General features: G+C 37.4%; 1 protein-coding gene across 3 annotated transcripts in view; it reads right to left on the bottom strand.

Annotated features, from left to right (window-relative positions):
- ZSWIM6 (zinc finger SWIM-type containing 6) overlaps positions 1 to 27388 on the bottom strand; it is a 175219-nt gene that overhangs the window by 108658 nt on the left and 39173 nt on the right. The window lies entirely within an intron of this gene.

Here is a 27388-nt window from a genome sequence, read left to right as displayed (position 1 = left end):
TCATCACTTCTGAGAGAGTCAAGACACAGGATGCTATCACACCTCCAGGAGGAGATCAGACGTATATGAGGTATATAATCAGCTAGGAGAAAGTTCAAAAGCAGCATGATAATCAGAGGCTGAGGCTCCTGGAAATTACTGCTGGAGTATCTAAAATTCTTAAAAATTTCAAGAAGTCTCACAGTTCCTGGGGGGAAAAGATGAAGCTATACGAAGAAAAGTTTCACTGACAGGGAAATCCCAAGGGTAACCAGAGGTGATTCATCTTCAGGGGGCCACCATGAGGTATCAGCAGGTAGAACAGCAAGCACTGTGAGAACCAAGCCTTTCCGCTTCCTTTCTCTCTACTCCTTCCCAGCATTTGGACTCACTGAGCAGCAAAGGAATGCCTTTTGTTCTATAAGCTCATGTGCAGAGAGCTTACTTCCATTTGTCCTTTTGTTCCCAGTGATTCCTAGGAACTGCATTCTTCCTCCACCCAACCCATACATAAGAAGGTTAGACATAGATTATGATCTGTGCTTTTGGTTTTACAGTAAAATCAGACGGCTGGTATTCCAAGCCCTGATAAGCTTATCTTGAATAACTTAAGATCCCATTACCTTTCATTGGTAAATTTTTTATGAAGGCTTTTGCCCTTAAAGTTCTCAGTTGTTTAAAACAAATCAAAAAAAAAAAAAAAAGGAAGAAAAAAGAAAATTCTTTCTGGGGTAGAATGTAGCAAATATGTTAACTGACTCGAGCTCATCCAGCAACACATACTGAAAGATGGCTTTTAGGTGACTAGAGATGCTATCTCCTAACTGTGACATCTACGAGTTGTAGAGAAATGGGGCCCAGAACCTTTATGCGGCCAATCCCAGTTCTCACTTCATATCCATCCCAACATACAAAGATATTATTATATAGGAATCAGTAAGTAGTTCTATCTTAAGTAGTTCTGTGCCATACATTTAAATAACACTTTTTTATAACATTCAAAATACCTCTAAACTAACTTAAAGACTTCATACATTTCAGCTTCTAAACTAATAAGCAAAAGCCTATTTGAGCTCCACCACATTAACTTCTCTGTTTACCACATTACTCCAGAAAAGCCTGCAGAAACACAGAAAGTTAGTTCTGTGTTCCAGCCATAGAGAACAGCGAATGAGAGAATGGGCTTTGGAGCCAGTCAAACCTGAGTTCAAGTCCCAACTCTGGGATTTGTTAGCAGCTCTATATCCTTGAGCTCCCGATTTCCTATAAAGTGAGGATTCAAACACCATCTATTTCACAGCCTCCTTTGAGGATTAAGGTTTGAATAAAATAACGCAGAGAAAGGGATTAGCATAGTGCAAAGAACAGTGTACAATTTTTGTTGTAGTTTCTGTTACTTCTGTCTCTATTACTAGAAGTCTTGGTTCTGTTATCCTGTGATGCTATTTGCCATACCCCCACCTTCAAGAAAGTCTTATCTTGGACTAAACCCAGCATTTCCAATCCAATCTAGTCTATATAATCAGGTATCTCACCTACTTAGAGAAAAGTGCCAAATGAAGCATTATTTATTCTGTTCCACAGTCACAAATATTATTAAGTGGCTCTATCATAAATGTGCAACTAGTTTTAAGGAGAATCACATGAGAAAGTCTGGACATATCAGCCAGAAAGACAAGTCAAAGGCAGTTCCTACTATGCATAAGTTAATGGCATCATCTGCAGAAATGAAAAATAGCATCATAAACCACCAACTTTCCAACCTTCTATCTAGTACATAAATGTACTGAGACTGGAACAATGTCCTGATTTTAACTAACACTATTCCAATAACAAACCTATATACTACTTTCAATTTTCATAAACTAGTCAACTGACAGATCTCTATACTTGTTATTTTTTATTTCTATTGTAGTATGTCTTTTTCTTTAAGCCATCCAAAACTCTTTAGGGAAAAAGAATATAAAAATAAGCAAAGAAATATTTAAAAATCAATTAATCAAAAGAGGTAGAGTATTCACTCCTCTGAAACAAACACAGCCTTATTTTATATACCTCCCAATTATATTTAATGAGCACAGCAGAGTTCCTTCATGCTGAGTTCTTCAGTTTGGGGGCTGTCTGTTGTATAACTATTGTAAGGCATCTCCTCTTTCACAGAGGAAACAGAAGTCTTCCACTGTTAAATAATTCGGTCTGAGTTAATAAGATACTCAACAAATAAAAGTTAAAATCTTGTATCTTCAAATATTAAAAGCACAGCTAATCATATAGAGCAAAAGAAAAAAGGATCTCAGCCACTCTACCCATCTGACCTCCCTGATGAAGAGCGCAAACTTAGATGCAAATCCAAATCCGATTCTTTCCTCGTCTTCACCCACCACACCTAATTTCATCACTAAACACTGCTCTTCATTTCCACTGCCCCACACTAGTCCAACCTAATATTGGCTGAACTACTGCAACCACCCTCTTCACTGGAAGCTTTCTTCCACACTTGCCCTTACCAACCTATTCTCCACACAGCAATAGGAGGGTGGCCGCCTACTGGACTCAGGATAAAAGCCAATTCCTTACAACTGCCTAGAAACACTTTACAGGATCTTGCCCTGCCCATTTCTCCTACCCCATCAGGCATCACTGTCTCCTCATTTTCCTCTAGTTCACCACCCATGTTGGGTTCCTTTCAATTCCTTGTATATATCAGTTCCTTCTCCCCTCAGGAACTTCTGTCAGATAAAATTTATGATCTCTAATTTCCATTAGAATGCAAGCTAATGCTAATTTCCATTAGACTGTGAGAGAACTGATTTTATTCAGCAATATGTTCCTAGCACCTTACGTAGTCTGGTACACAGTAGACGTTCAAAAAATATCTGAGAAAAGAATGAATGAATGGGAACAGAAAATAAATTTTAATTACAAACACCTTCAACAGTAAGACGAGAAGCCATATGAGAAATCAACCTAAATGAGAGGTAATTCACAATAAACCATTTTAAATTTAATATTCAAGATGTACACTCATGAGAAAACAGATTCTTCAGCAATGCTCTTAGAAACCAAAACACAGATTAACAGAAGAGTTTTGAAAACTGAGCACAATGTCCCTCTTTTCTGGTTTTGACAATCTGTTTTCAGGGCTGAACTTGCTCTCTTCAATTCCATCTCAAAAGAAGCCAAGAAGTAGCCCATAAAAGGAATATGCAAACAGTTAAAACACTAACCAGAACTAAGACACAAATGTGCTGCCAGCTGCTCCAAATAACATAAAAAGAAATGCCTTCACATCACTAATTCCTGATATGCAAGGAAACAGGAGGGGAAATTTCTAAATACAAGCTCTGAACAATACTGAAACCATAATACTATGCCTGAGCCATCACAGGATCTTTAAACCAAGAATGCTGCTTTCCCCTCACCCGATTCCAAATAAACAAGGCGCTATGATAGTTGAAATCCTGATCCACCCAATAGTTTCATCCCTGTATGTAAAGTAGCTCAACTTTCTCCCATGAGGTTCTTCTCTTTTAATTATGAGGTCTCAAGTGTAGGAGCCCCAGCCACAATACCCTATTGGTTCACTGGAAACAGTAATAAAGTATATACATTTTTGCCCGAAGTTTCAAACCGTCTAATAGAAATTAAAGGTTGACTAGGGGAAGCTACAAGGCTAAAAAACATCTTTTTTTTTTCTTGTGAGCTGGAATTAAATCAACAGAGTGTGGTTATATTAATTATTTGTGGCTGTTCAATATTTTCTCCTATAATGTCTTTTTAATTGAATAATGCAATAATTACAAATGCAAATGTATTTGTAGACAATACCTTTTAAAACACGGGTTAACTAGACAAAAGTAATTTTAAAGGGTTCTAATTAAAGACAAGGTTGAAACTCCCTGAAATATATCATTGTATTTGGGCAGCAAAAACACACTGCAGTTTTGGGCAAACACTTCGAACAAAAAGGCCCTTCTTCACTAACATCAAGACTGCTGGGCAGCAATTTCTGCCATGTTCCTATCCTTTATAACTCAAAATGTGCTCACCTTAGTTGGTATTAAAAGAGCTTAAAAAGTAGATGATTAAGTCATACTTTTCTTCTAGAGAGTCCAAACACAGGCTCAAATAACAAGACATAAGCATTTACTCTGTATTTTGAAGAGCTTTTATCTTAGAAGAAGTGAAATGATAACTATTTTTGCAAAAACAAAGAAAGGAAATTCTAATTCTAAATCCACACTCAAATCACTCGTGGCTTCACTCCCAGAGCACAGGGCAGAGCCAGTGAGGACTGTACAACAGTGATGCTGGGTTGCTTTACACAAGCAAGGAGATGGAGAGACTAGTGAGCATTCACACCAGGTCCTCATTTCTTCTGCTGCCTTATTCCTAGGGAGCCCAACCATACTGTATTATTGCTTAGAATATTTTTGTTTTGATAATAGCCTTTTTCCACCTTGAGTCCCCTTATGGGGCAACTAATTAAAAGTACTTCCCCTAAAAAAACCATAGTGAGGTCAAAAGTGAATGAACAAAGTCATGCAATTGCTGACTAAAGCAAGAATTCATAACCTCTGTCCTAATTCAATGCATCAAATATTCTTGTTGGATATTCCATGTGTTAAATGAAATAACCTTAATATTTGAACCCAATATAACAGAATAGTTGATAGTTCTTTATACTTTTATTACTCTGGATGAAGTGTATCATTGCCAAAGGTATCTAAGTAAAATACACAAGTTCTTGAAGTCTAGCCTGATGTTTAAGAGAAAAATAGATCAATTATCATGATACTATTCACAAACTCAGAACACTTCAATTCTGTGGAACTCTCAATTTAGGGCTGAGCACATTGCCTTTTGCCAAAGAAGGTTCTGGCTTTTTTTGGGGGGGGGGGGTTCTGTCCTATTTTTTGTTGTTGTTGTTTTTCTTCCTGGTCTGTAGGCTAACTTTACCTTAGCTGGGCTGCTACACATAGGTGCAATTACAGCGACTGACTGCAGAAAGTGAGTGCCATCAATGCCTAAGGAAGTGATCAAGATCATGCAGAAGCAGCTTCTTAACAAGAAAGACAAATAAGCATTAAGCCTTCCTTTCATGAAAGGCTAAAACTTCCTCTATCGAAAGTCATAACAACATTCTTTTATAAATTTGGGGTCCCTGAAACAGCTACTCAAATTGAGTCAATTAAATTAACTATACCAGATAACTTCAGCAGCCACTTGAAATAGTTTTCCTTTATTGGCTCGGTCAAGTAACAAAGTTTTCCATGAAGTTTAGTGGCTCTCTTTAAATCCTTGTTTATAAATTTGTATTTCACTCCACGCTCACCACCCACACTTCTCATTCCCTGCAGATCCCTCTCCACACACACAAAAAGCTAATAACTTGCATTTCTGACTATGACTCACATTAACTAAGAACCAGAAGATTAACAAAACTTGGACATGACTAAGCAAAATGATCTAAGTAACAGATAGCTGAGAGTAACACAGGTTTTTAAAAGTAAAATTAATCATATGAAAACAGGAGATAAGCGGGAGAGGGTTATGCAGATTTAAACATGATCTTTGTAAGATGTCCCCAGAAAAAACCCACATTTTTCTTTAAGGGATGAAGAATGCATCAGCAGCAATAACCAAACCTATCTTGCCCATAGGTGGTTTTAACAGAGCTGTATTCAATACTGGCAGTTTTCCACACAGTATTTCTCCTTTTCGATCTTTCGTTTTACAGAATTGCATTTGAAAGTTTTTACAATTTCTCTCTCGAACGAATTCTGAAATAAAATGGACTTTAGGTTAAAAAAATCAAGAACCTCATATCCAGCAAAAAATCATCTTCTCTGGCCCCTCCCTCCTCCTCTTGCAAACCACCGTAGTTTTTACTGTTTCGCTCCCTCTCAGAAACAAAAACAAATAAAATGGCCCATGAAATTCGACAATTTGATATGTAAGTTATAAATATTTAATTTTATGCTTATACTTACTATTTAAACTGGAGCAACACAGAACCCTGGCTTTCGAAAACGACGGGGGGAGGGGAGTCTTTCACCTTACTACAAGGAAAATCTATAATCCGAATTTAACATTCACTAAGCAACCGCAAAGCTGAGCGGCGCCCCGCCTCCGCTGTGTCAGTCACACACACGCCGCCCGGCCCCCGGCCTTGTCAGTCACACGGAGGCCCCGCCCCCCACGCTGTCAGTCCGGGCTCTGGCCCTCCGCTGAACCGGCGGCGCTGACGTCAGCTGGCGACCGCGGCCGCATTCCTAAACAGTTCAGACAAACCCACTGGTGGGAAGCTTCGAAAGCCCTCAGCTGTAGTGAAGAAAGCAAAGGCTTGGCTGGCAGCCAGACTCCTGAGCTCAGCATTTTGTAATGCACTTCCTTTTTACTTAACAGCTAGCATAATACCCTTAACCCTTCCTTTACCTGCATCACACCTTTAACCCCTTCTCTTCCCGGTAGAAGTTCAGAGCAAACCGGTTTCCCACAGGGTTTTAATATGTTCTGCCCAAATCACAACTGATTGATTTTTAATATTGTTGAAGAAGCAATTTAATTAAACACACATGCCTCCCCTAAACGGCCCACGTTTTCCCCCTTAGAGCAATGTTACTTTTCAAGCAAGCAAACTAAAACATTTTATTAAAACAATATATTTTAATGATTAAATTTTTCAAGACTCTTCCTTCATAATTTACCTCTTAGATCTTATTTTTCAAGAACTAATACTTTCAAAACTCCAAACACAGAAAACAAAAGAGTATTTGCAGTGACAAAACTCTCCCTCCAACCCTGTGCCCCCATTCAGCCACGTCTCACTCCATGAAAACTAATGTGATTTAATTCCCTTGTATTCACTCAGGAGTAGTTTAGTTACATAGAAGGAAACACAAATATAATCTGTTTTCTTCCTCTTTACACAAATAGTAAACACCACAAGTGCTCTATTTCTCCATTGCTTCCTTCTTTTTTAGAACTGCAAGGAATTCCACCACAATTTACAATATTTACCAGTCCCCTGTATACCTGCATTTAGGCAATTTCCTTTTTTTTTTTTTTGCTATTATAAATAAAGCCACATTGAAAATCCTATATGCCTATATTCCTGGAGTAAATTCCTAGATGGGAGAATCGCTGGGTCAAGGCAAACGTGTACCTTAAATTTTGAGAGATGCCTTCGCACAAACCAATCCTTCAGTGGGGGTTGTACCTCTTACCCTCCCACTAGCAGTGCCTGAGGATTCTATTTCCTTCATGCTAAATGAAGAGGCTCTCCTTGATTTCGCCGCGGTCCCAGATCCCAGATCCTCTGCCACGCCACTGTTACAAATTTTTTTATTTTTGGAAAACTAATCTGTGGGGAAAAAACTATGTTACATTTAAAAAATTGTACTGAAATAGTATCTAATGTGATTTCAAAGTAATTGGCTTTCTGAAAATAAATATCCATTCAGAAACATTACTCCTAACCCATTATGGTACTTTTAGTCTTCATAGACTTCAGATAATAACCAAAAAAGATATAAAATGTTAAAAAAATATATTGTTAAAGCAAAATTTTGATACTGACTGTAGACAACTATGACTTCTAATGTACCCTTTAAGGAATATTCTCTAAAGGATAATGAGTGACGACTGAGGGTGAACTAGTCCTTTCAACTAGTTTTTGCCCTTCTTATCTGCTAGCAATTATTACACTAGGTCTTAATAAAATTCCTAGGTTTTACATTTATACAAACCATCATGTTAAACACTTATGCTATTAAGTATACAAATTATTAAGCACACAGTTTTAACTTTAAGGAGATGTTAAAAGACAGTAATTTACAATACTCATCAGTTGCTGAAAACATAGCAAAATCTGCTGTTTTCATCAGGTTAGGCATGTGGTTTCCTACAAGGGATAGCAAGATGACAGAGACCTTCAGACCCAAGGTTCAAAGTACTGGTAAGTTAATGGGAGGGGAAGGCAGGGGGCAAGTGGAAGAGGGCAGGGCAGCAGAGAAGAATACAGATCTGCCAAAGCAGGGAGAAGCCCCAAGCCCGGAGAGGCAGAAGACCCTACTGCAGCTCAGCTGTCCTCTGTATGATGAGGCTATTATTTATTTCACAGTTGCCCCAAGTCCCAGTCCTCTCAGGACAGGCCTGCCACAGAGTCACAGGACAACAAACTGTGTCACAAGAAAGCCTTTAAAGGTATTTTCTTCATATGATATGGACACTTGCACGTAGTATGCAGTTTTTAAAGTTCTGAAATACTCAAATAAAAGACTTTATCCTTCTAAGATGTGGTGCTACAATTATATTTATGGAACCCATTTCCCTGTAAAAACTATGACACACAGAATAAAGTCCAAACAGAAATTACTTTAAAGCTCCTGACACGCTACCCCTAATCTACTCTTTTACCCTTTTCTTTCAAGGAGCCTACACTTTGGCCCCAAGGGAGCAGGGCCTGCTGTTTCTCAAACATGCCTGTTGCGTTTGCTCACATTTTCCTGTACCTGGAATATCCTTCTAAGAACAGAGAATACTAATCTCTAAACTCACTTCTTCTGTCTTTTAAAGGCTCAGCTCAAAAGACACTTCCTCTATAATTCCTTCCCCCTCTGAGGAGTCAGCCCCTCATAAACTCTTTTAGCTCTCTAATATGATGATGATGGTGATAAAGAATGTTAAAGAGAAATACCATCAAAATACATGTTTAGAATTCCCATATTAATATGAAAATGAAAGAAACTAAGGAAACACTAGATCATTATGAAGAAAAACAATGTAGATCCTCTATATAAAGAATCTAGTTATATATACCATTTATGCAAACAAAGTATACATTTTTTATTAGTCTCATCCTTTTTAGGGGGGCAGGGGTGACGATGTCAGCTTACCCATCACATCTTCAAGTGCAGCTTTCTATCAACTTACAAATTAAAAGGAATGTAAAAGAGGACAAAGCTAATATATTTTAAGTATGATACTGTAAAAACCAACCCCCACAACAGGATGATTTCAGTTAAATTAAACTGCTCTCTCACTCCTGAAGCTTTGGCTGTTAGTTTATGAGCCCCTGGTACCTGTGGCCATCTGCCATGTCTCACTGGTATGGACTCTTATGACTGAGGACTCAGAACTCCTATAGTTTCTGAGGTACATAGGTATCTAATAATTCTCAAATCGAACTGGGCATCAAAAGCACCTGCATAACACAGAAATATTCAGATTCTCAGTACTCAAGTCCCAGACTTCCTGAAGTACAATAGCTGATAACAGAAATCTATTCTGTTAAAACAAACAAACAAACAAACAAAAACCACCACCACCACAAAACCCCAAAACACTCCCCTAGGTATGATTTGTTAAGACGTAGTTTGGAAAAGGAGAAGATGGGACAGGGCCATAAAGGGGAATGAAAGACATGGTGAGAATACCTCTCCTCTCTAGGATTTACTGTCTCTCGCCACTGAAAAAACAAGAGACAGCTGATGGGAGAAAAGACCAGCAAGCAAGAGGTGCAGGAATAGTGACCACCAGAGTTCCCTCTTTAAAGCCCATCTGTCCCTGTCTACCTGCAGGTCCACTGCCCAACAACAAATATGAACCAAAGAGAACAAAAACAGGGATGGGGGTTCCTCTGTGGGGTGGTAGTCATAAAGGAAGTGGACACGATACAAGCTTCAGGAGATGGGGGAAGAGGCCCTGTTAGATTTTCCGTCTGTCCCAATTAATGCCATTCTTTGCCTAAAGATTGGAAAATAGGTAAAATTTAGTCACAGAGAACAAGAAAAATGTAACCATTTTAAGAATTCAACTGATACATGAGAAAACAGGGAGGGGGTGTTCCTGTGGTATAAAAAATATTTTAAAAATCCCCCTGGATGGCTACGAAAGAGAATTTATGGGGTCATCTAATTCATCTCTTAGTAGACAAGGCTACAGCTAATTGTATCCAGGGAAAGATACTGGAAAATAAATTTTAGGGGCCAAATTCCCACATAATTTAATTGTTCTCATTGTCAAAAATATTACTTAAATACCAGGAAGCTCACAAGATCGGAAACTAAGAACTGAACATTAAAAATTGTTTCCTTTTATGACAAAAATCTTACACTGGCCAAAAAGTTTTGAACTCCCATGCAAAGAGTCTGAGTATGTATTATTTTGTACAATTCCAGAATCCTGTTTGCATGCATGTTTTTCCTTCTGATTTTATTCAAAAGATTCTCTTTTCTTTTCCAAGTGTACTTTCTAAGTCTGAAGACAAAGTGTTCCTTTTCCCTGGCTCCTCCTTCCCCAGCCTCCATGTGATGAAGCACCCATGCGAAAACTAAAGGAGCTATAGGGCTCACAGTGGTCTCACTTGTTAGTCTGTGAAAGACTAAAGCTGCCAACTGCATATGGATTAGAATGGTCCTGTTTACAATGGCTCCCTGCTCAATATCAAGGGAAATGGGACTGACCACAGGGCACACGGTTTAGAAACCCCAGGCCATTTTTTACATTTTAGTTTTTTATTTTTATGAATAATACCCATAGCTTTAACAGCCCAAAGGGAGGTCCGAACCTTAAAAACCCTAGATTTCTGGATGTGAAAACTGTGCCCCAGTGAATAATCACTCAATCTTAAATTACTGCCTCAACTGGAGGGTTTTTTTTTTTTTTAAATAAATTCTGCTGATGGTTTCAAGACAGTCTTCAAAGACCAGAAAGAGTTACCCCAAGAAAGATATCAAATACATGTGTCCTCAATTAAGTCTGAAATCTTTGTTTCCTCTAAATCAGATGTGTAAACTTGGCAAGTGACATCACTTGTAAACAGCATATTATTCCTAGTGCAATACACAATTACTCCCTTAATTTTATCATGGGATCACAGAACTAAATATACCTATTCTCCACTGTTAGCTAAGTGTACAACATAAGAGCAGGGATTTTTTTGTTTGATTTATTCATTTCTATATTCCCAGGGCCTATCACATAGTATACATTCAAATTATTAATGAATGCTGCCCCACTAAACTGTGTACAAAAATTAAGTTAATTTTTCTCGTTCATTAAATGTAATACACACTTAACTATATATAAACTAAAGTACAAATTAGACATTACACCCAACAATGCAAATTCTAAATCTGCCCATAGGGACAAAGTAACACTTAATGTAAAAATTATAACTGAATTGCCTAAGTTGGGTGCAACTGGATACTTAACCATAAGGTGCAAAACCTTATGTATTTAATAAAATTGAATCCTAACAGAGTTCCATTTCCATATGCACTCCCTAGAGCACTGTAATCTAGAAACCATACAGTATCTTGTTTTCTGCAGAAAGTTAATCATTAAAAATACCTTCATTTGGAGAGCTTCTGGACATAGCATTTCCTATATTAAAAAATAGAACCACTGAAGATTCATCTAAATAGTCTTCCTAAAATCCATGCTGTAAAAGTTTAAGTTTATATTCAAATGATAAAGGCTTTATATAAAATGGGAGCCAAATATAACTAAAGCAAAATTCCCATGATAATAAGTGATATAATGGTAAAATTCCATTGTTGTTTTTAAAGTTCTATTGTAACTAATAATTATACTAAAATTTCAAGCATTTATAGCTACATCTTCAAAATCACTCTCACCAATTAATCCTCCATTTCCCCAAATGTACTTATAATTGATACAGTCATCTTTTCTAATCCTCACAAATGAGATCCTTTGACTCTACAGGTTGTGTGCTCTATAACTGCTTAATACTTTATACTAAAGAACATCTCAAACACAGATATATCTACTAATTGCTATCTTAACTCAGGATGTACATGTCCCATAAAGGATATTTTAAGAGTGACAAAATAATAGGAGATAGTCCTTGAACTCTGTCCCATCTTTGTAAGACCTCTGGGATGTTTTCCCCCAGAACTGGGGTGAGAAAAAGAAGACTGGGTATCAGCATGGGTATATACTTAAGCATAGACATGCACTTACTTGGGGGAGAAAGAATGAGATAAGGACCAAAAAATGACAGGAAGGAAAGATGGGATTGGTCTTGCTGATTCATAAAATGCTGAGCTTAATGGGACACTTGGGCCATGATATTATTTTGGCAACATTTACACTAAAGCTTTTTTTGGTAATATAGCAAACAAAAAAAAAAGGTCATAAAAATTGATACAACTAAGGAAATTCTACTACAAAGTATAAACTACAAGATAAAAAGTATGCAGATGTGCCCTACTCTATACAACTATCTCCATGTCAAACTCTAACACCTCTCTTCAGACAGAGCAGTAGAGAGAACTTATGTGGTATTTATGATGTAGCAATATCCCATTATATATTTACACTAACATTTTCACCAGCTTTTTGCCAGGTAAATTTCATTCACATTTTTAACATATCTCATCATCTATACATCTTTTACTTTCAAAAAAGGATTTTTCAACATACAACATAACTCAGAATATCTGGAATAAGACTTCAGTATACTCTCCTTATGAGCTGCATTTTAAACTTTATCTCCACACAGAATACACTTAAACTGTCTAAAGTTACAGTCTTTTGAAAAATGGTGGTGTGTATTTATAGCGGTACCTCTGGAAGAACAATGGAGACCATCTTAACGTAAGAGATTTTCTCCTTCTGCTGTTCCAGCAACCCACTTGTTTAGCCCTCAATACTGGGCACTCCAGAGGTCAGAAAATCATGGGGAGACTGAATGAAAAGAAAGGATGGGGGCTAGGGAACAATTATTAGATGTCACTAAAGTAAAAGCTAACTAGAACACAACTGTGAAAAAACTAGCACTGGTAGTACAAATGTATACGAAAAGAAAAACAAATACAGAATTTTCAAGATAGAAAATAATAAATTAATGAGAAAGTTGTTTGAATTCAAAGCTTCAAAACCAAGACAAATTACATCCAATCATGACTAAAAATACAGTTGTCAGTTAGAGCCTGGAACCACTGTCAGGGTTCCCCATAAGTTAAATGTAAGGAGAGTAGAAAGACGCCAGCGGAAAGCCATAAGAGGCTGTATTTGACTTTGCCAAGTCAACGTTTTCATCAACATATGGACTTGGGATGGACTCAGAAGCAGGATCAGTGGGAATGAGGAGACAACAACTAGGGCTCCCTGATACCCAGGGCAGATGGAAGCAGAATTCGGCAGTCCAGAAAAAGGGACAGATATAAAATAAGTCACAAAAAGAAAGACAAAGTACTGCTCTAGAGCTAAAAACATAAGCTGCTCTATAAAATAAGGCCTTACTTATGAGCAATTCATGTGAAAAACACCACCAAGCACAACAGTTACATACGTGTTCAAAATAGGACATAAAATAAACCAAGGCTGTCTATAAAATAAACCAAGAGAAACTTGAACTTGAACTATTCTAATAAAATCAGTTTTTACCTGTGCCCTGTGCCAGTCACATCCTATTTGAAGTACTGCATGCTTTTCTGAGGGCCACATTTTAAAAGTGGCATGAAAAACTGGAACACTTCAGGAAAGCTAACATTACAAAGGGTCTGAAACTACATCAAAGAGGGATGGTAGACAGAACTTTGGCAGCATAACCTGGAATCAAAATCACATGACACTTGTTCAATACCTGAAGATCTGTCACATGAAAGATAGAAAAGACAGAGTTAGGACTATTGGAGGGCTAGGAATCCACACAACATGAAAAGCTACCTAATACTAAGTTGTTGAAAACTGCCTTGAAAATCAAGGACTCTGCATCTCTAGAAGAGAAGCCAAGCCAATGACTGAAATAGCCATAAAGAGACTGAATGACAAGCTGCCAAGGATGCTTCAAGGATTTCTATGCTCGTAAGGAAGAGTACACAAACCCATAACCCTGGAGACCCTCTACAGCTCCTGCATATACAGATGAAAAAAATGAAGCCAGCCAAGGGAACTGCCTTGTTCAGGTATCACATTCATAAAACAGCAAAGCCAAGAGCCAGCTTTCTGGACTCCCTGACCCATGCTCTTCATTCTGTTCCATCTTCTCACTTCAAATACCAGGCCACTTTGACCCTCACCCACAGAGAAAACATTCTCTTCCTAAGAGTCCATTCAGATTTGGGAAGTAGGGGTTTGAAGAACCAATCACCTTGTTCTGGACAAGAGATTTTGCTTGTTTTTCACTTCTTTCTGAAATGTTCAAAATTACTCAAGTAGTCCAGAAAGCACTAGTTGTTAAATGTACATGGATGCTGTACATGTTTTTCCACCAAAAATTCAGCTCTGAGGGCTTTGCAACAAGATGATTCAGATCCTTCAGGCCCAAAGAGGAATGCTTCACTACTCAAATTTCTCACTCAATTCAGTAAGTGATGAGAGTCTAGAAAAGGCAAAAGAGGATCTTATTTTTCCCCTTACTCAAAAAGACAGAGATGGAATCTACACTCGCAAAAAGTAGGTTTCACTGTGTAAGAGAAACTGGAACATCAATAGCAGTAACTTTCTCAATCCAGTCACATATAAAGATTTAATCCACAATCAGGCAAACTCAATATTTTCAATCAAAATACATTTTCAAATACTTGATGTTGCTTATCTTTTTAGAAAGCCATATAACTCGCTCTCCTTCAACCTCTGAACTGCCATATTCAGCCATATAACCCAAGGTCATCCTTCCTTTTCTCACAAGCAAGCAGCCTAAATGACACCAGTATGCAAAATCAGTTTGCTCTCTAACTCAGAGAAAATTATTCTCAGGATTAAAATCTCATAATACTTGGTTTAATCATAAAAAAAAAATCACAATCTTAATGAACCTCTACTGTGGCTGGACAGGTGCCAAATGCTATGCTAAGGACATTACAGTATGTTGATAAGGTAAATATTATTACTCTCATATTATGAATGAAGAAAACAAGTCTTCAAGAGATTAAGTTACTTGCCCAAGGTCAAGAGCTACTAAGTGTTACAACCGGGTTTCAAACTCAGAACTTCACATCCCTATAATCTTAACCAATACAAGACTGTCTGCTTCTTGCTCAAGAAGAGTGATGCTGTGGGCTCCAAGCAACAACTAGAACCACGACAAGGAAGTGGGGCCCAAGTCCATTCAAGAGTTTGACAGGTACCAGACAGCACACTGCCATTCTATGAAATACTGTCGAGATGCTGTTTTGTAACTAGAGGCTTAAATGGCAGCAAGAGGGACTAAGTATAGACACGAAAGTGAACTTCCTTTGTTTTGAAGGTTAAACTGAGAGATCTCAAATAGTTACATGAATAATGGCTAAATTTTTTTATTGCTTTCTGTGCGAGGCACGGGGGTCAAACTCATTCTCTTTCCCTCTCAGTGTAGATTAAGTGTATTTGGACCACAGAACCCACTGTCCACACTTGGAGTTAAACAGCCAGCAAGGACTCTGTCCCCTTCAGATGTCACCTCTCAACAGCTTGGCTGTCACTGTTGGGCTGCGCATATCATAGTCTCTGGAGGGCCCCCACTGCAGGGCTGAGGATTCACAGCACGTGCAGACTAATAAAATAAACTGCTATTTTTCTCCTGAAATGTGGACTTAGTCACAACTGCCGCCCCGCAGGGCATTTCATTGATTCCCCAATGTAACACTCAAGGTGAATTTGATCAAGACCAAATTTGTTAGTGGTAAATACAAAGCATCTAAATTTTTTAAAGAAGAATTTTGATTATTGCTGTATACAAACACATTTTGCAGGATATTTTAAGATGTATATTATATACAATTGAGATAATATTTCACATAGGGGGAAGGGAATCTAAACTACCTTAAGATTTTTCAGATTAAGTCTAAATCAATGTCCAAAACTGAATAACCTGGTTATTTTGTACCACGAACACACTCAGATATTGACAATAAGGCAACAAATCAAAAGACCTGGGTTTTAATTTCAGGTCTCCTCTTACTACTTACTATTGGAACAATCATGAGTAAGTCATGATTTACTCTCTGAGAAGCAGTTCCTTAACCTATAAACAGTAATTTTTTAAAAATCTAAAGGGCAAATTTATGGATATGATATTTATTTTATTTTATTTATATGTATGTATTTATTGAAGTATAATCAGTTTACAATGTTGTGTCAATTTCTGGTGTACAGCACAATACTTCAGTCATATAGGAACATACATATATTCGTTTTCATATTCTTTTTCACCATAAGTTACTACAAGATATTGACATGGTTCCCTGTGCTATACAGTATAAACTTGTTTTTTATTGGATTTTGTGAGAATCCTCCTGTATTTCAAAATGAGAGACACTTTAGTTCAGTAGGTGTTCTATGTGATTCAGTGGGTTTGCAGATGTAATTCTTGGTGCACCTGTGGGAGAGGGCGAGCTGTGAGTCTCTCTACTCTGCCATCTTGGCTCCGCCCCCTGGATATTATATTTATAATGGTCCTAAGAGGTTAACTATTTCTAGTTGAAAAATTTAATAAGGAATATTTAGAAGACATTAAAGGATAATTCATTTAAACCTTCCTTTCTCTCCCCTCCAAAAAACCCTGTTTTCTGATTTTTACTCAGCAAGTAAAATTTTCTTCTAAAACCTTAAATTTTATTTTTATTTATTTATTTTTAATTGAAGTATATTCAGTTACAATGTGTCAATTTCTGGTGTACAGCATAAAGTTTCAGTCATACATATACATACATATACTTGTTTTCATATTCTTTTTGATTATATGTTACTACAAGATATTGAATATAGTTCCCTGTACTATGCAGAAGAAATGTGTTTTTTATCTATTTTTACATATAGTAGTTAATATTTGCACATCTCAAACTCCCAATTTATCCTTTCCCAACCCTCTTCCTCCTGGTAACCATAAGATTGTTTACTATGTCTGTGAGTCTGTTTCTGAAAAACTAAAAATTTTAAATTTTAAAATCTAATTAGTTTATTTGTGATTGCAAATTTTTTCCTTTAGACTATTTAAACCAAGCTAATTTGATTGAAGTTAAAATATGCTATTCCACTAATACAAACTAAAAAAATCTGATACCTGACACTGCCTTCTTACATTTGTACAGCATTTTGCAAGCTAAATAAAATGCTTCATTCACATTTGAATGAAAACATTTGATTCTCTCAATAATCCTTTAAGGTCAGGAGGGTTAAGTGTTATTAGGATAATTTTGCAAAAGAAGATAAAGTGACAGAGACAAACAATATATCCAGGGCACACAGCTCCAAGTGGTGGAGGCACAGGATGAAGGCTGGCCTTCTGGTCCACGTTGCCCAAGATCATGTCTGCCTCCCAACACCAGACTGTTATCTGCTGATCTCAGTGTATGTGGTAGACTTGCAAAGAAGCACAAACTTTTACAATTTTTTCCTGTCTGTATCAAGCTATACACTGATTTAGAATGCCTAAACCAACACCGACCCCTCAAAAAAAAAGTAAAGCTTAAGATATTCAAGTTGACAGCCCACTGCCCTCTCCCCCTAAGCATTGAGTAGAGTCATTTTCTTTACTCCACTGAATAATTTATAGAGAAATAAATTCCCTGAGAACACTTCAATATCAGATTACTAATGTAGTCAATGGCCTACTGTATCTTACTTATAAAACTTTGCTTACAAGGTCAAGGGAATAAAATGCCTTAACTTATAAATTAGAAGTTCTAAATCTTAATCTCTCTGAATACATTTTTTTAAAGCAGAATTTTTTAACTGAATATTTTAATTTTTGAAATCCATTTTCTTTTAAATTTTTTAAAATAATTATTTACTGAGTTATAACCACATGTCTAGCCCTGTGTTCACTTAATCAATTAAACCACTGATTTTTATCTTAACTCTGATACTGCTTAACTTAGTATTCAAAGTTGACACCCTGACAGATCCGTATTTGTGTGCAGGTATGAAGGGAGAAAAAAAAAATTAACACCCAGCAAAAGGTCTTTTTTGCAGTACACAAGGACTGCTCTTACTCCTTGCACAGCCTGCCGTTTGCCCTGCACTGAGCTGTTAGGCAGGGCAGCGCAGGGACACACCCCGTGTCTCCCCTACACCTGCGTCCCTCAACCAGGTACGACTGCCTGCACAGAAGTTTCCTCAGCCCTGAGTAGTTATACCACCTCTCTGAAATGGTGTTGCCTTTATTAAAGAGTCATTCTGCTTACCTTATAGGCCATGAGAGCCTTGCTGGAGGGATGAGTCACATTATAAATGTACTCCCTCTGGTACTAATGTTTAGCACATCCCCAACTCATAAATGGGATTTTATGACTCCATGAAATGAGCACAAAAGACTTTAATTTGCGCCCCATGACTGTACCCATGAATCAAGGCTAATTAAAGCCTCCTAATGGCACCCTACTATCACTGGAAGATCAAGTCCAACTCCTCATCATGGCACATAAGGTCCATCACAGTGTGGCCTGCGTCTACCATGTCCTCTCCTACCACCACCCTTCTCCAACACTTGATGCCAGCGATGGAAGCTGTGCAGAATCTGAATCACAAAAGGGAGATAACTATTTCCTACACATTTTTGCATGAGCTTTATCTACTGCCTAGAATGAGTTTTCAAACCCTCTCCTCTGACCAACAACCTCTCCCCACTGTCCAAACAGTATCTGCCTGGCCAATTCCTCTGATTTCCCACCACTCGTTCCAAGTTTCCCTTTCTCTTCTGGAAGCCTTCACAGATCCCCAGGAAGAACTGATAACCTCTCCTCATAAACACTATTGAGAGGTTACTTAGTGCACCGTCAATCAAGGTACATGCCCTGAGGCCGTTTTACTTAACACTCAGAGTTTCAAAAGGCAGAGAAGAGCTCTGACTCACCTTTGCATTCCCAGTACTCAACCAGCGAGGGAACAAATCAAATAGTCAAAATGGAGGGTTGAGAACCAGTACTGCTCAGCAGCCTAGGGCTCAGCTCTCGCAGGGAACTCTTGCCATGCAAGGCTGCCCAGGCCCAAGCAGTCAGGTGCTGGCTGACTCCTTCATGATCAGCCCCAGAGAAGACGCTGAGTGGGCTCGCAGCCCAGGGAGTATGCCCAGAGACAAGGGCACACTTCCCCAAGGAAGAGCGCTACAAGCAGGCTGTGCCAGGCAGATACGAGTGAGCATCCAGTACTTCCACTGGCTAAAGAAGGAAAATTTTGTAATCATAAAAGCTTGCCTTCTGTCTCCTACATTCAAGCAGTAAATTGCTGCTTTGTCATAGAATTTAATCCAGCAGATCATGGACATCAAATAAAAAACTCCTTACCTATTATTAGTCAACCGGTCAACAGCTTCTCTATCCTATCCCTGTAACTGGAACACTCCACAGATTTTGACTCTGCTTGCTTTTATTTTATTCATCATACAATAAAGTCGGTTACCTTGCTTTCAAGCTCCCTACAGATTAAAAGCAGGACATTTGAGAAAACAGTCTTACAAGGAAGAAGACAAAAAGGCCATTAAAAATAAATTTTTTTTAAAGGCAAAGGAACCCCGAAGTCCAGCAAACTGGACTATTTGGCCCTGTATGTCGAGATGCTCAGTGCATTCAACCCAAAAGAGCACTGCTCAGATTCTTTAAGGCAAAAATCGTCAGCTTCATGAGAATGCTGCCTACAAAATTATACACTTCTTAATATTCTGCCATAGCCAAAGTATAATTATATTAAAAAATAAGTATTAGCAATGCCACTCATAGAAATTTGCCCCTAAAATTACAGTGTTCAAGATGAACACACCAATATGCTTAGTGTAGCACTGTTCACGATAGGGAAAAACTGAAAACTAAATATCTATTAAAAGGGTACTGAGAAATAGATTATAATCTATACATAAAATGGAACACAACTCAGCCATCTTAAAAGATCATATTCATGAACATGGGAAGATATCACAACAGACTATTAAGTAAAAAAAATAAAGGTTGATAAATGACATGTGTTATATAACTTTATCCCGTTATACAAGAGTGCACATGTGTATATATGCAAGCCGATTACCAAACTGTTGACAGTGATCATTCCTGTATTATCAAACCATTAACCACGAGTCTTGCTTCTTCAAATTTTTCTGTTATCTGAATTCTCTATAGAAACACAGATCTTACACATGAGAAAAAATTACTTTTGAAAAATATGCTCCAGCATAGGCACATACATCTCAAACACTGTTTTAGAGGATAAAAGAAAAGGCAGAAAAAGGCAAGCAGGTGCATGTACATAGCTAAGCTGGATGCAAACACCATGCTTTCCATCTACAGTAATCAGCAAACAGCTATAAACTTACTACCACAAATTCATCAATACTAGAAAATGCAGTTCTGAAAGCTAGAATATTTATACACATAGACACACACACACGGATATCTTACATATAGCTCCAACCACCCAATCAGCTTCAAACAGTTTCTTAATTCTATCTAGAAGTACTTCATAAAATTTTCAGTGTTAAAACACAGTGGCATATCAATCACTGAGAGAATTAACAATCTTGAAGGAAAATATATGCAAATGGAGATGGCCCTAGAAAAGCTGCTGGATAGCAAGAGGATTCTTGGCCTAAGAAGTTTTGAAAATACAATTTTTGAGACTGACCCAACTGACAATGCCCATTCACAAAAGTTTTATCATGTGTGGGGTCTCCAAAGCACAGGGCAAGGGGATGAAAAGAAACATGAGGGCATAGGAATTTAGATTTTCACTCAGAAAAATATTTTGAAAAACAGAAAAGATACTACTTTGACGTAAGCTTAGGTTTAATAAGGAGGGAGGAATAAGGTATCTGAAAATATATGAGCTAAAAAAAAAACTGGTTTGTACACAATGCCAGTCACATTATTTCTGAGTTCTAATAATTTTTCTCCTTATAAAAGGCATAAGGATAAAGAAATGTTTATTATAGTAACCTTCTTAGTCAAAATGAACAGCCCTAGAGGGGGGAAAAAACTTTAAAAAAAATAAATACGATAAAGAATTCTGAACTGTCATACTCTCTTCATTATATGAGATGAGCTGCCCTGGAATTCTTCTGGGAAGGCAGGACATACTATAGGTAGATAGGGTGGTAGACAGGCTGGCCGAGAGAGTCAAGGAAAGGAGATAGGAAATGAAGAAGAAGAAAGGGCTCTGTAGGGAATAAGATGGAAGAAAAAAGGAAGAAAAACTCAATTCTGCCTCATACTGCAGATACCCTCAGGAAATGTCATTAATGGTACATTCTCATTACAGAAATTTTCCAGATTAGCTAAACATTTGCTTTTTTGGTTTCCAGATCCAAAACTATATACACCTTTTGTACATCAAAGCTAGTACATAGATGACATGTGGCTAAATTATTCTCAACTCTGCATGTTCGCATCAAAATACATCTGTGGCCTCCTATAACCTCTAGTGACAACACTGACAAGTTGCACAGAAGACAACAGAGCATAAAGACAGAATGGATTTAAATGTCAAAATTGTATTCTGGAACTCTTCAGCTGGGTTTTTCCTCTCCACAAGAGCATTTCCAAACACATTTAGTCTTTGAATCACTGCACGTTTTCATTTCTCTATCTTCTGCATCAAGTTACAGAGTTCTTACAGCTCTAAGAGAAGCATACTTTCATTTTAGTACGGAAGTGTGGTACCACGACAAATCTCAGGTCAGGAGGGCCTTCCTCAAGAGAGGAGCCCGACTAGGTGGGAGGAGCTCTCCAGAGCAGGAGCCACAGAGAGTCCCTCAGGGGCAGGAGACCAGATCAAGGTTTCACTGACAGATGGTAACTTTCGCTGTCTTTTGTCTCTTCTCTCATTTCTTCCCCCCAAATGCGTTTGGGGACAAGTGTCCCAGTATGCCAAGATGCATTTCCAGATTTTCAAGTGACAAAGAATAAATACTGATCTAGAATGATTCAAAAGTTAAAAGCAGTCTTTTTGTGGACGGCAGAAACAAATTCAGAATTTCCCAGTTTGAACTGTGAAATTCCTACTTCTATGTAAAACAGTATAGATTTCTATTTTAAGGTTTCCAAGTAGCAAAATACCCAAAGTCATAATTCTAACGCAGGAAAAATTAAAGCCTCTCGGTCAGTACACAGCAAAGCAGTTAAGTGCATAGAATTTTTTTAAGCCACTGTATAGGCTCCAATTCCACCTCTTTCATTTACCAACTGTGTGACATGGGCAAGTTACTTAATGTCTGTACATTAGTTTCCTTATGTATATCTTAATTTGAGTAAATTAATATATGCAAAGTTCTTACAACAGTATGTAGTACTTACTGTAATAATAATGACTCTTACTATTATTAATATCATCATCATCATCATCATCATCATCATCCAGGTTTGCTATGAGCACTTCAACTGAACCTCTCCTAGAACAAGAGTGTCGCCTCTAAAGCATTCCAAATATTTCCCAATTTGAAAAGATAGCATAAGTCCAAAATGTTTCTTGCATCTGAAAAAAAATATTGGTATGTGGGGAACTTTTCAGCTAAGAGTGGTTTATCAAGGAGTTATACCCATCAAGTAAAGTTGTGAAATGTAAACTGTTCCTTTTTCCATCTTTCAAAAAGAAAAGGAAAAAGAAGAGATGATTTGGGAGCAAAGTTTTAAAGTGAGCTTTTCCCTCTTTCTATCTTTCGAAGAGAAGGAAAAGATGGTTTGGGAGGTGCTTTTGTTTTATATTGTTTTATTTTGTTTTTCAAAGAAGAGCTTTGACAGACCATTAATTCAAACCATCTTAAATACCCTTGTAGAGTATTCAAAACACATGAAGTGCTTTTACCTTACAGTTTCAGAGTATAGACTGTTACAAGCACCCAATTAACTCAAAAAGCACTTTCCTATTACATAACTTTTACGTTTGAACCTCACAAGTGCTGTTTTACACTTTTTCTCTATTTCCTACATTTAAAATATTTCATTATTTTTAATACTGCAGAGATCGTAATTTAAAAAATAATCATAAATTTCTCCAGCATGAGGCATAGAAGAACATGGAATGATCACAATCCTAGTTTTCAGGCAACTTACGCAAATATGCTGTTTTGGGGGTAGCAGATTTATTCTACTTATTATTGACATTAACCATATGCTGATTTGGGGAAAGCACAGATTTCTTCCAAAAGCAAATGGCCTATCTACTGCAGAAAGCTGTTTCAGATAGAAGCAACTACCAGCGAAGAAGTATATTCTCAATAATCAGAACAAACCCCTTTGAACTCTACGTAGGGCTCATTATCGATATCATAAATAAAACAATAAAGGCAAATGCTTCCTTAAAAAGAGTCTTAGCAACTAGAAATAAAGGGATCTGCCATAATCAAGCTGAATAGAGGGCATGTGGCAAGAGCAATTGGGTAAAGTGCCTCAAAGGTAAATCATAATTTTGTTGTGACATAAAAATATAAAAAAATCAGAGCTAGTAATGTTCTTTGAAAGAGTTAAGATATTCAAAGGTATAAATGAAAAACATTTTTAAAATCCACACAAAGGGATTCTGAAACAGCAAAATCTACTAATCCACAAATTGCTGGATTATTCTTAAGTACACACACGTTTTGGAAACTTCAGAATCACAAAATATATTCCTGATTAGCAACACTCAAGTTTCCAGCTGCCTTTACATTTGTTCACTTTGTCAAAGCCCTAATTCTACACCAAAGTCCTTTGTCTTACTCAGACACCAGCTCAGCTCACCTTACTGGAAAGGCTCTTCTGGTTTTGTCAGCTGTGCCTATGATAAGCAGCTGGGAAGTATGGAAAAACCATTAACTATTCACTGAAAGTGTGTGGACATGGAGTTTCACCATTTGTTGCAGAAGAGGCTATAAAAAAATGTAAACCCAAAAAATGAAATTAAAAAGACTATTCATTGCTCCACACCTGCTCAGAAAAAGCTTTACAATCACCAATGCATGTAAAATAGCCCCAGCTCAACTAAAGGAAGTATTAATTCTTGTTTAGACAGAGGGGGAAAAAAAGAAACCTACCGAGGCACAAAGGCAAAGGCAAAATCACTCGGAAGCACGAAGAGAAATGTCCACGGACGTACTGGGGATAAACTAAAGGTCTCTCAGAGGTCTTTGTTTCCCTAATGTAGTACTTTAAACAAAAGGCAAACTGTGGGCAGATAGACATCAATCTGGAATGTAGGCAGGAGAGCTTTTCACAACTTCAAAGCGTAAAAATGTGTTCTCAATTAGTATGTAATATATGAAAGCCAAATGCAGACTAGGCCTCAAATATTTCCCGTCTTTAGCTTGAGATTTTTCCCATCTTTAGCAACCTTCAATTGCTGGGCCACGGTGCCACTGCTCCCATGACCTCCTATGCCTTACTTGTGCCCATCACTCCACATGCTGTGGCTATCAGGAGGGCTCTCTTCTGAGTGTAAACGCAAAACCCCATATCTGGAGCTGTCAATAAATTATATCCAATCAGGCAGCGGAAGTCTGTGGTATATGCTGCTATCTGAAAGGCGGAGGTCCAGGTTGGCAGCTCCACAAAAATCCCGGGGAAGTGGGCATGATCACTATGATTAGCAGGGTCATGTACCGCTCTCTGCCCGTGGGGCACAGGGGCTAAGAGCAGGCTCTCAAAAGAACCAAGATCCAGGTGGACTGTCAATGGTGGAGACAAGTATACTATTGGGCCTTGTTATGAGATACCTTATGTGCTGCAAATAATATGTGCATTCATCATGAAACAATGAAGATGGAAAAGAGCATCAACCCTGATTAAGTGCCTAGGCACTGGCCTAAATACTAGACATGTATTATCTTAATTAATGCAACTGAGGATCAGAGAAGTTAAATAACTTGCCCAGGGTAAAAAAGTCGTAAGCACTAGAATCAGACTCCAAACCCAGATCTCCCTAACTACAAAGCAAGTGTTCTTTCTACCAGATCATAATGCCTTTTATTATCTTTCTCATCATCATGTTTTCCTGAAATAGTTAAGCTTCCACTATGGGCATCTATAACGTGGTTTAAAACTTAAAAGAGAACTGAGCATTTTCCTGACAACCTAGCAGTATACACTGGCTTGGAAAAACTCCTTTAAACACTAAAATTCTTCTGTTTTTACCACTTTTGATGAAAATCTTTCTCAAAATATGTAACTGCCTTCTTAAATAGAATATACCAAACACCACTAACCAGTAAATGTGTTGCGCCATGTCCAAGGTATTCTACCATTTGGGACGAGAGACTACACTCATCTTAGAGATGGAGGAGGCCACAAAGACCATCTAGTCAAACCCCATGACTGCAGAATCTTCCTCATAAGATTTGTCCAAGGTTAAAATGTTAAATATATGAAAAAAGAAAGCTATCTGCATGTGGCTCAATGGATTGAAAATTTATTTAATAAGTTTTTGGAACACAAAGGTTCCAATATCCCATCTAGGTCCACCAACACTTGAGTTTCATCCCAGCAAACAGATTAAATGCTCACCATAACCTGGTCACCTTTCAATCTTCACATTTTCTAAACCTTGTAAGCTCATGAATTCAGATCCAACTGTACAATACTGAAGCAACTGTTCATAAGGTTTTTTAAGGGTGGTAGTATTCTTTCACGTTATGTGAAATCTTCATTCCTCCCTGCCCAGACTCACAGAGCTACATACACTTTTCACTACCATCCTTATTCTAAAAACTTGTCATTAGAATTCAGAAGGCTTTCTGTCAATAAAGATCAGATATTCTCTGTTTTAGCAAGGACAGCAACATTTTAACACTGAAAACCTGATCCTTAACTAGAAAAAAAATTTTAAGTGTCATTGGAGCAGTTCTCCTAAGAAATATTTCTGACGTTAGCATCATTTTTTTTTGTTTTTCTAAATAAGATGATGTATTATAACTTAAACCAATCCCAAAGGCATTAGCATGTATAAGAAAAAGTTCTTATACATCAACATTAGGTACAAGAGCAAAATAAGAAATGTTAATAGTTATGTGTTAGAGTTATCAAAATTTCCAGGCCTTCATTCACTCAAAACAAGATCAAGATTTCAATTATGACTACAGCCAGCTGGTAGAGGGAAAAGACAGCCAGCCAGCCACACTGTCCTCCATTCTCATCATCTGCCTTTCATTATTCTTCCACCATCCTAAGTTTAAGGTGCAACTCCAAGCTGCCCAGAAGATCTTGTCAGAAGCCTAGTCTCTTTGTTTAGTGGACAATTATTTCAGACTGAAACTTGAAAAGAAAAGAAATCACTATGCCTAAAACTTAAAAGGAAAAGAAATTCTAAGTAGAAAGAAAATACATGGTGTGTGAAACAAGCATACATACATACTAAACATACATACATACTATATAAAAGTTATTTTTAAACAGTATACATAAGTTATATTTTCAAATAATATGCTCAATCAATAAGCATACTGTTTTCCTTGTGAGTCCAGACCTTTTGGAAACACTATATATACTGTACTTCTTTCGGATTAAGAACTGGATCCATTACTTTGAATTTAGAAAAACTTCACCTAGAAATATGTTTAGAAGTTTAAGAAAATTACACTGGGCATGTAATTTGAAAGTAAAATATGTTGTTTATAAACAAGTCTAGCTTACATTTCCTGACATTTTGGATACCCTGTATTTCAATTCATTGCAAATTAGCTCCCTTAATTTTCTACATACTTCCCCACCCACCCCAAACACCAAATTTCTCTCTATTTAAGGCATCATGACTTTACTACTGCTTATGGTGTAGCACTTTTGGGAAACTGAAAATAAACTGTTAAAGAGAGAACTGTTGACTCCATTAGAGCCCAGTTAATTTTGTCACTGACTGATGTATAACTAAAGACAAAGTACCTAATCATAAATAAAAATACACCTCTTAAGCTTATGAATGTTTATGGAACTGCCAAAGGCAAGGGCTGTAGGGTACTCACAAAAATCCTTTGTAAAAATGCCAGAGAAAAGTTGAGATGAAAAGGATTATTTCTTTCTATTCCAAAATATAAAAAGTGTGTATTCTGGCTATTTTATCACGAAATGACTGACAGCTATGTACAAAGAGAGGGAGAATGCCATAAGAAAGCATGCAGGACCAACCACCACCAGCCACACTTGTCTGTCAGATGAACACAGTGCTACTTAGTCTTGGTTGCATCCACTTGGAACAGACCAGTTTTTGGCCTGCATTCCAGGTTCACTTTTCTAGCATATCTATATTACTCTACTCTCTATCCTTCAGCAAAGAACAAAAGTTTAGCAGGTGGACCTTTGCTAGTATAACACATGTTAACTACAACCAACTTCATCTGTTACATCAAGAACGATATCTACATTCCACTTCTACATGAAAAGCCCTAATAAATTTTACATTTGTTTTGAATGGATTGTATTACATTTATCCAAACAGTAAACGACCCAATGCACTGTGATGGAAGGATCTATTCCCTCCACGCTGCAGGAATATCTCAATTGCTAAAGAG

Source organism: Camelus ferus, chromosome 3 (genome assembly GCF_009834535.1).
Source record: "Camelus ferus isolate YT-003-E chromosome 3, BCGSAC_Cfer_1.0, whole genome shotgun sequence".
Taxonomy (NCBI): domain Eukaryota; kingdom Metazoa; phylum Chordata; class Mammalia; order Artiodactyla; family Camelidae; genus Camelus; species Camelus ferus.
Note: the sequence above shows the minus strand (reverse complement) of the source record. Positions and strands in the feature narration are given on the sequence as shown.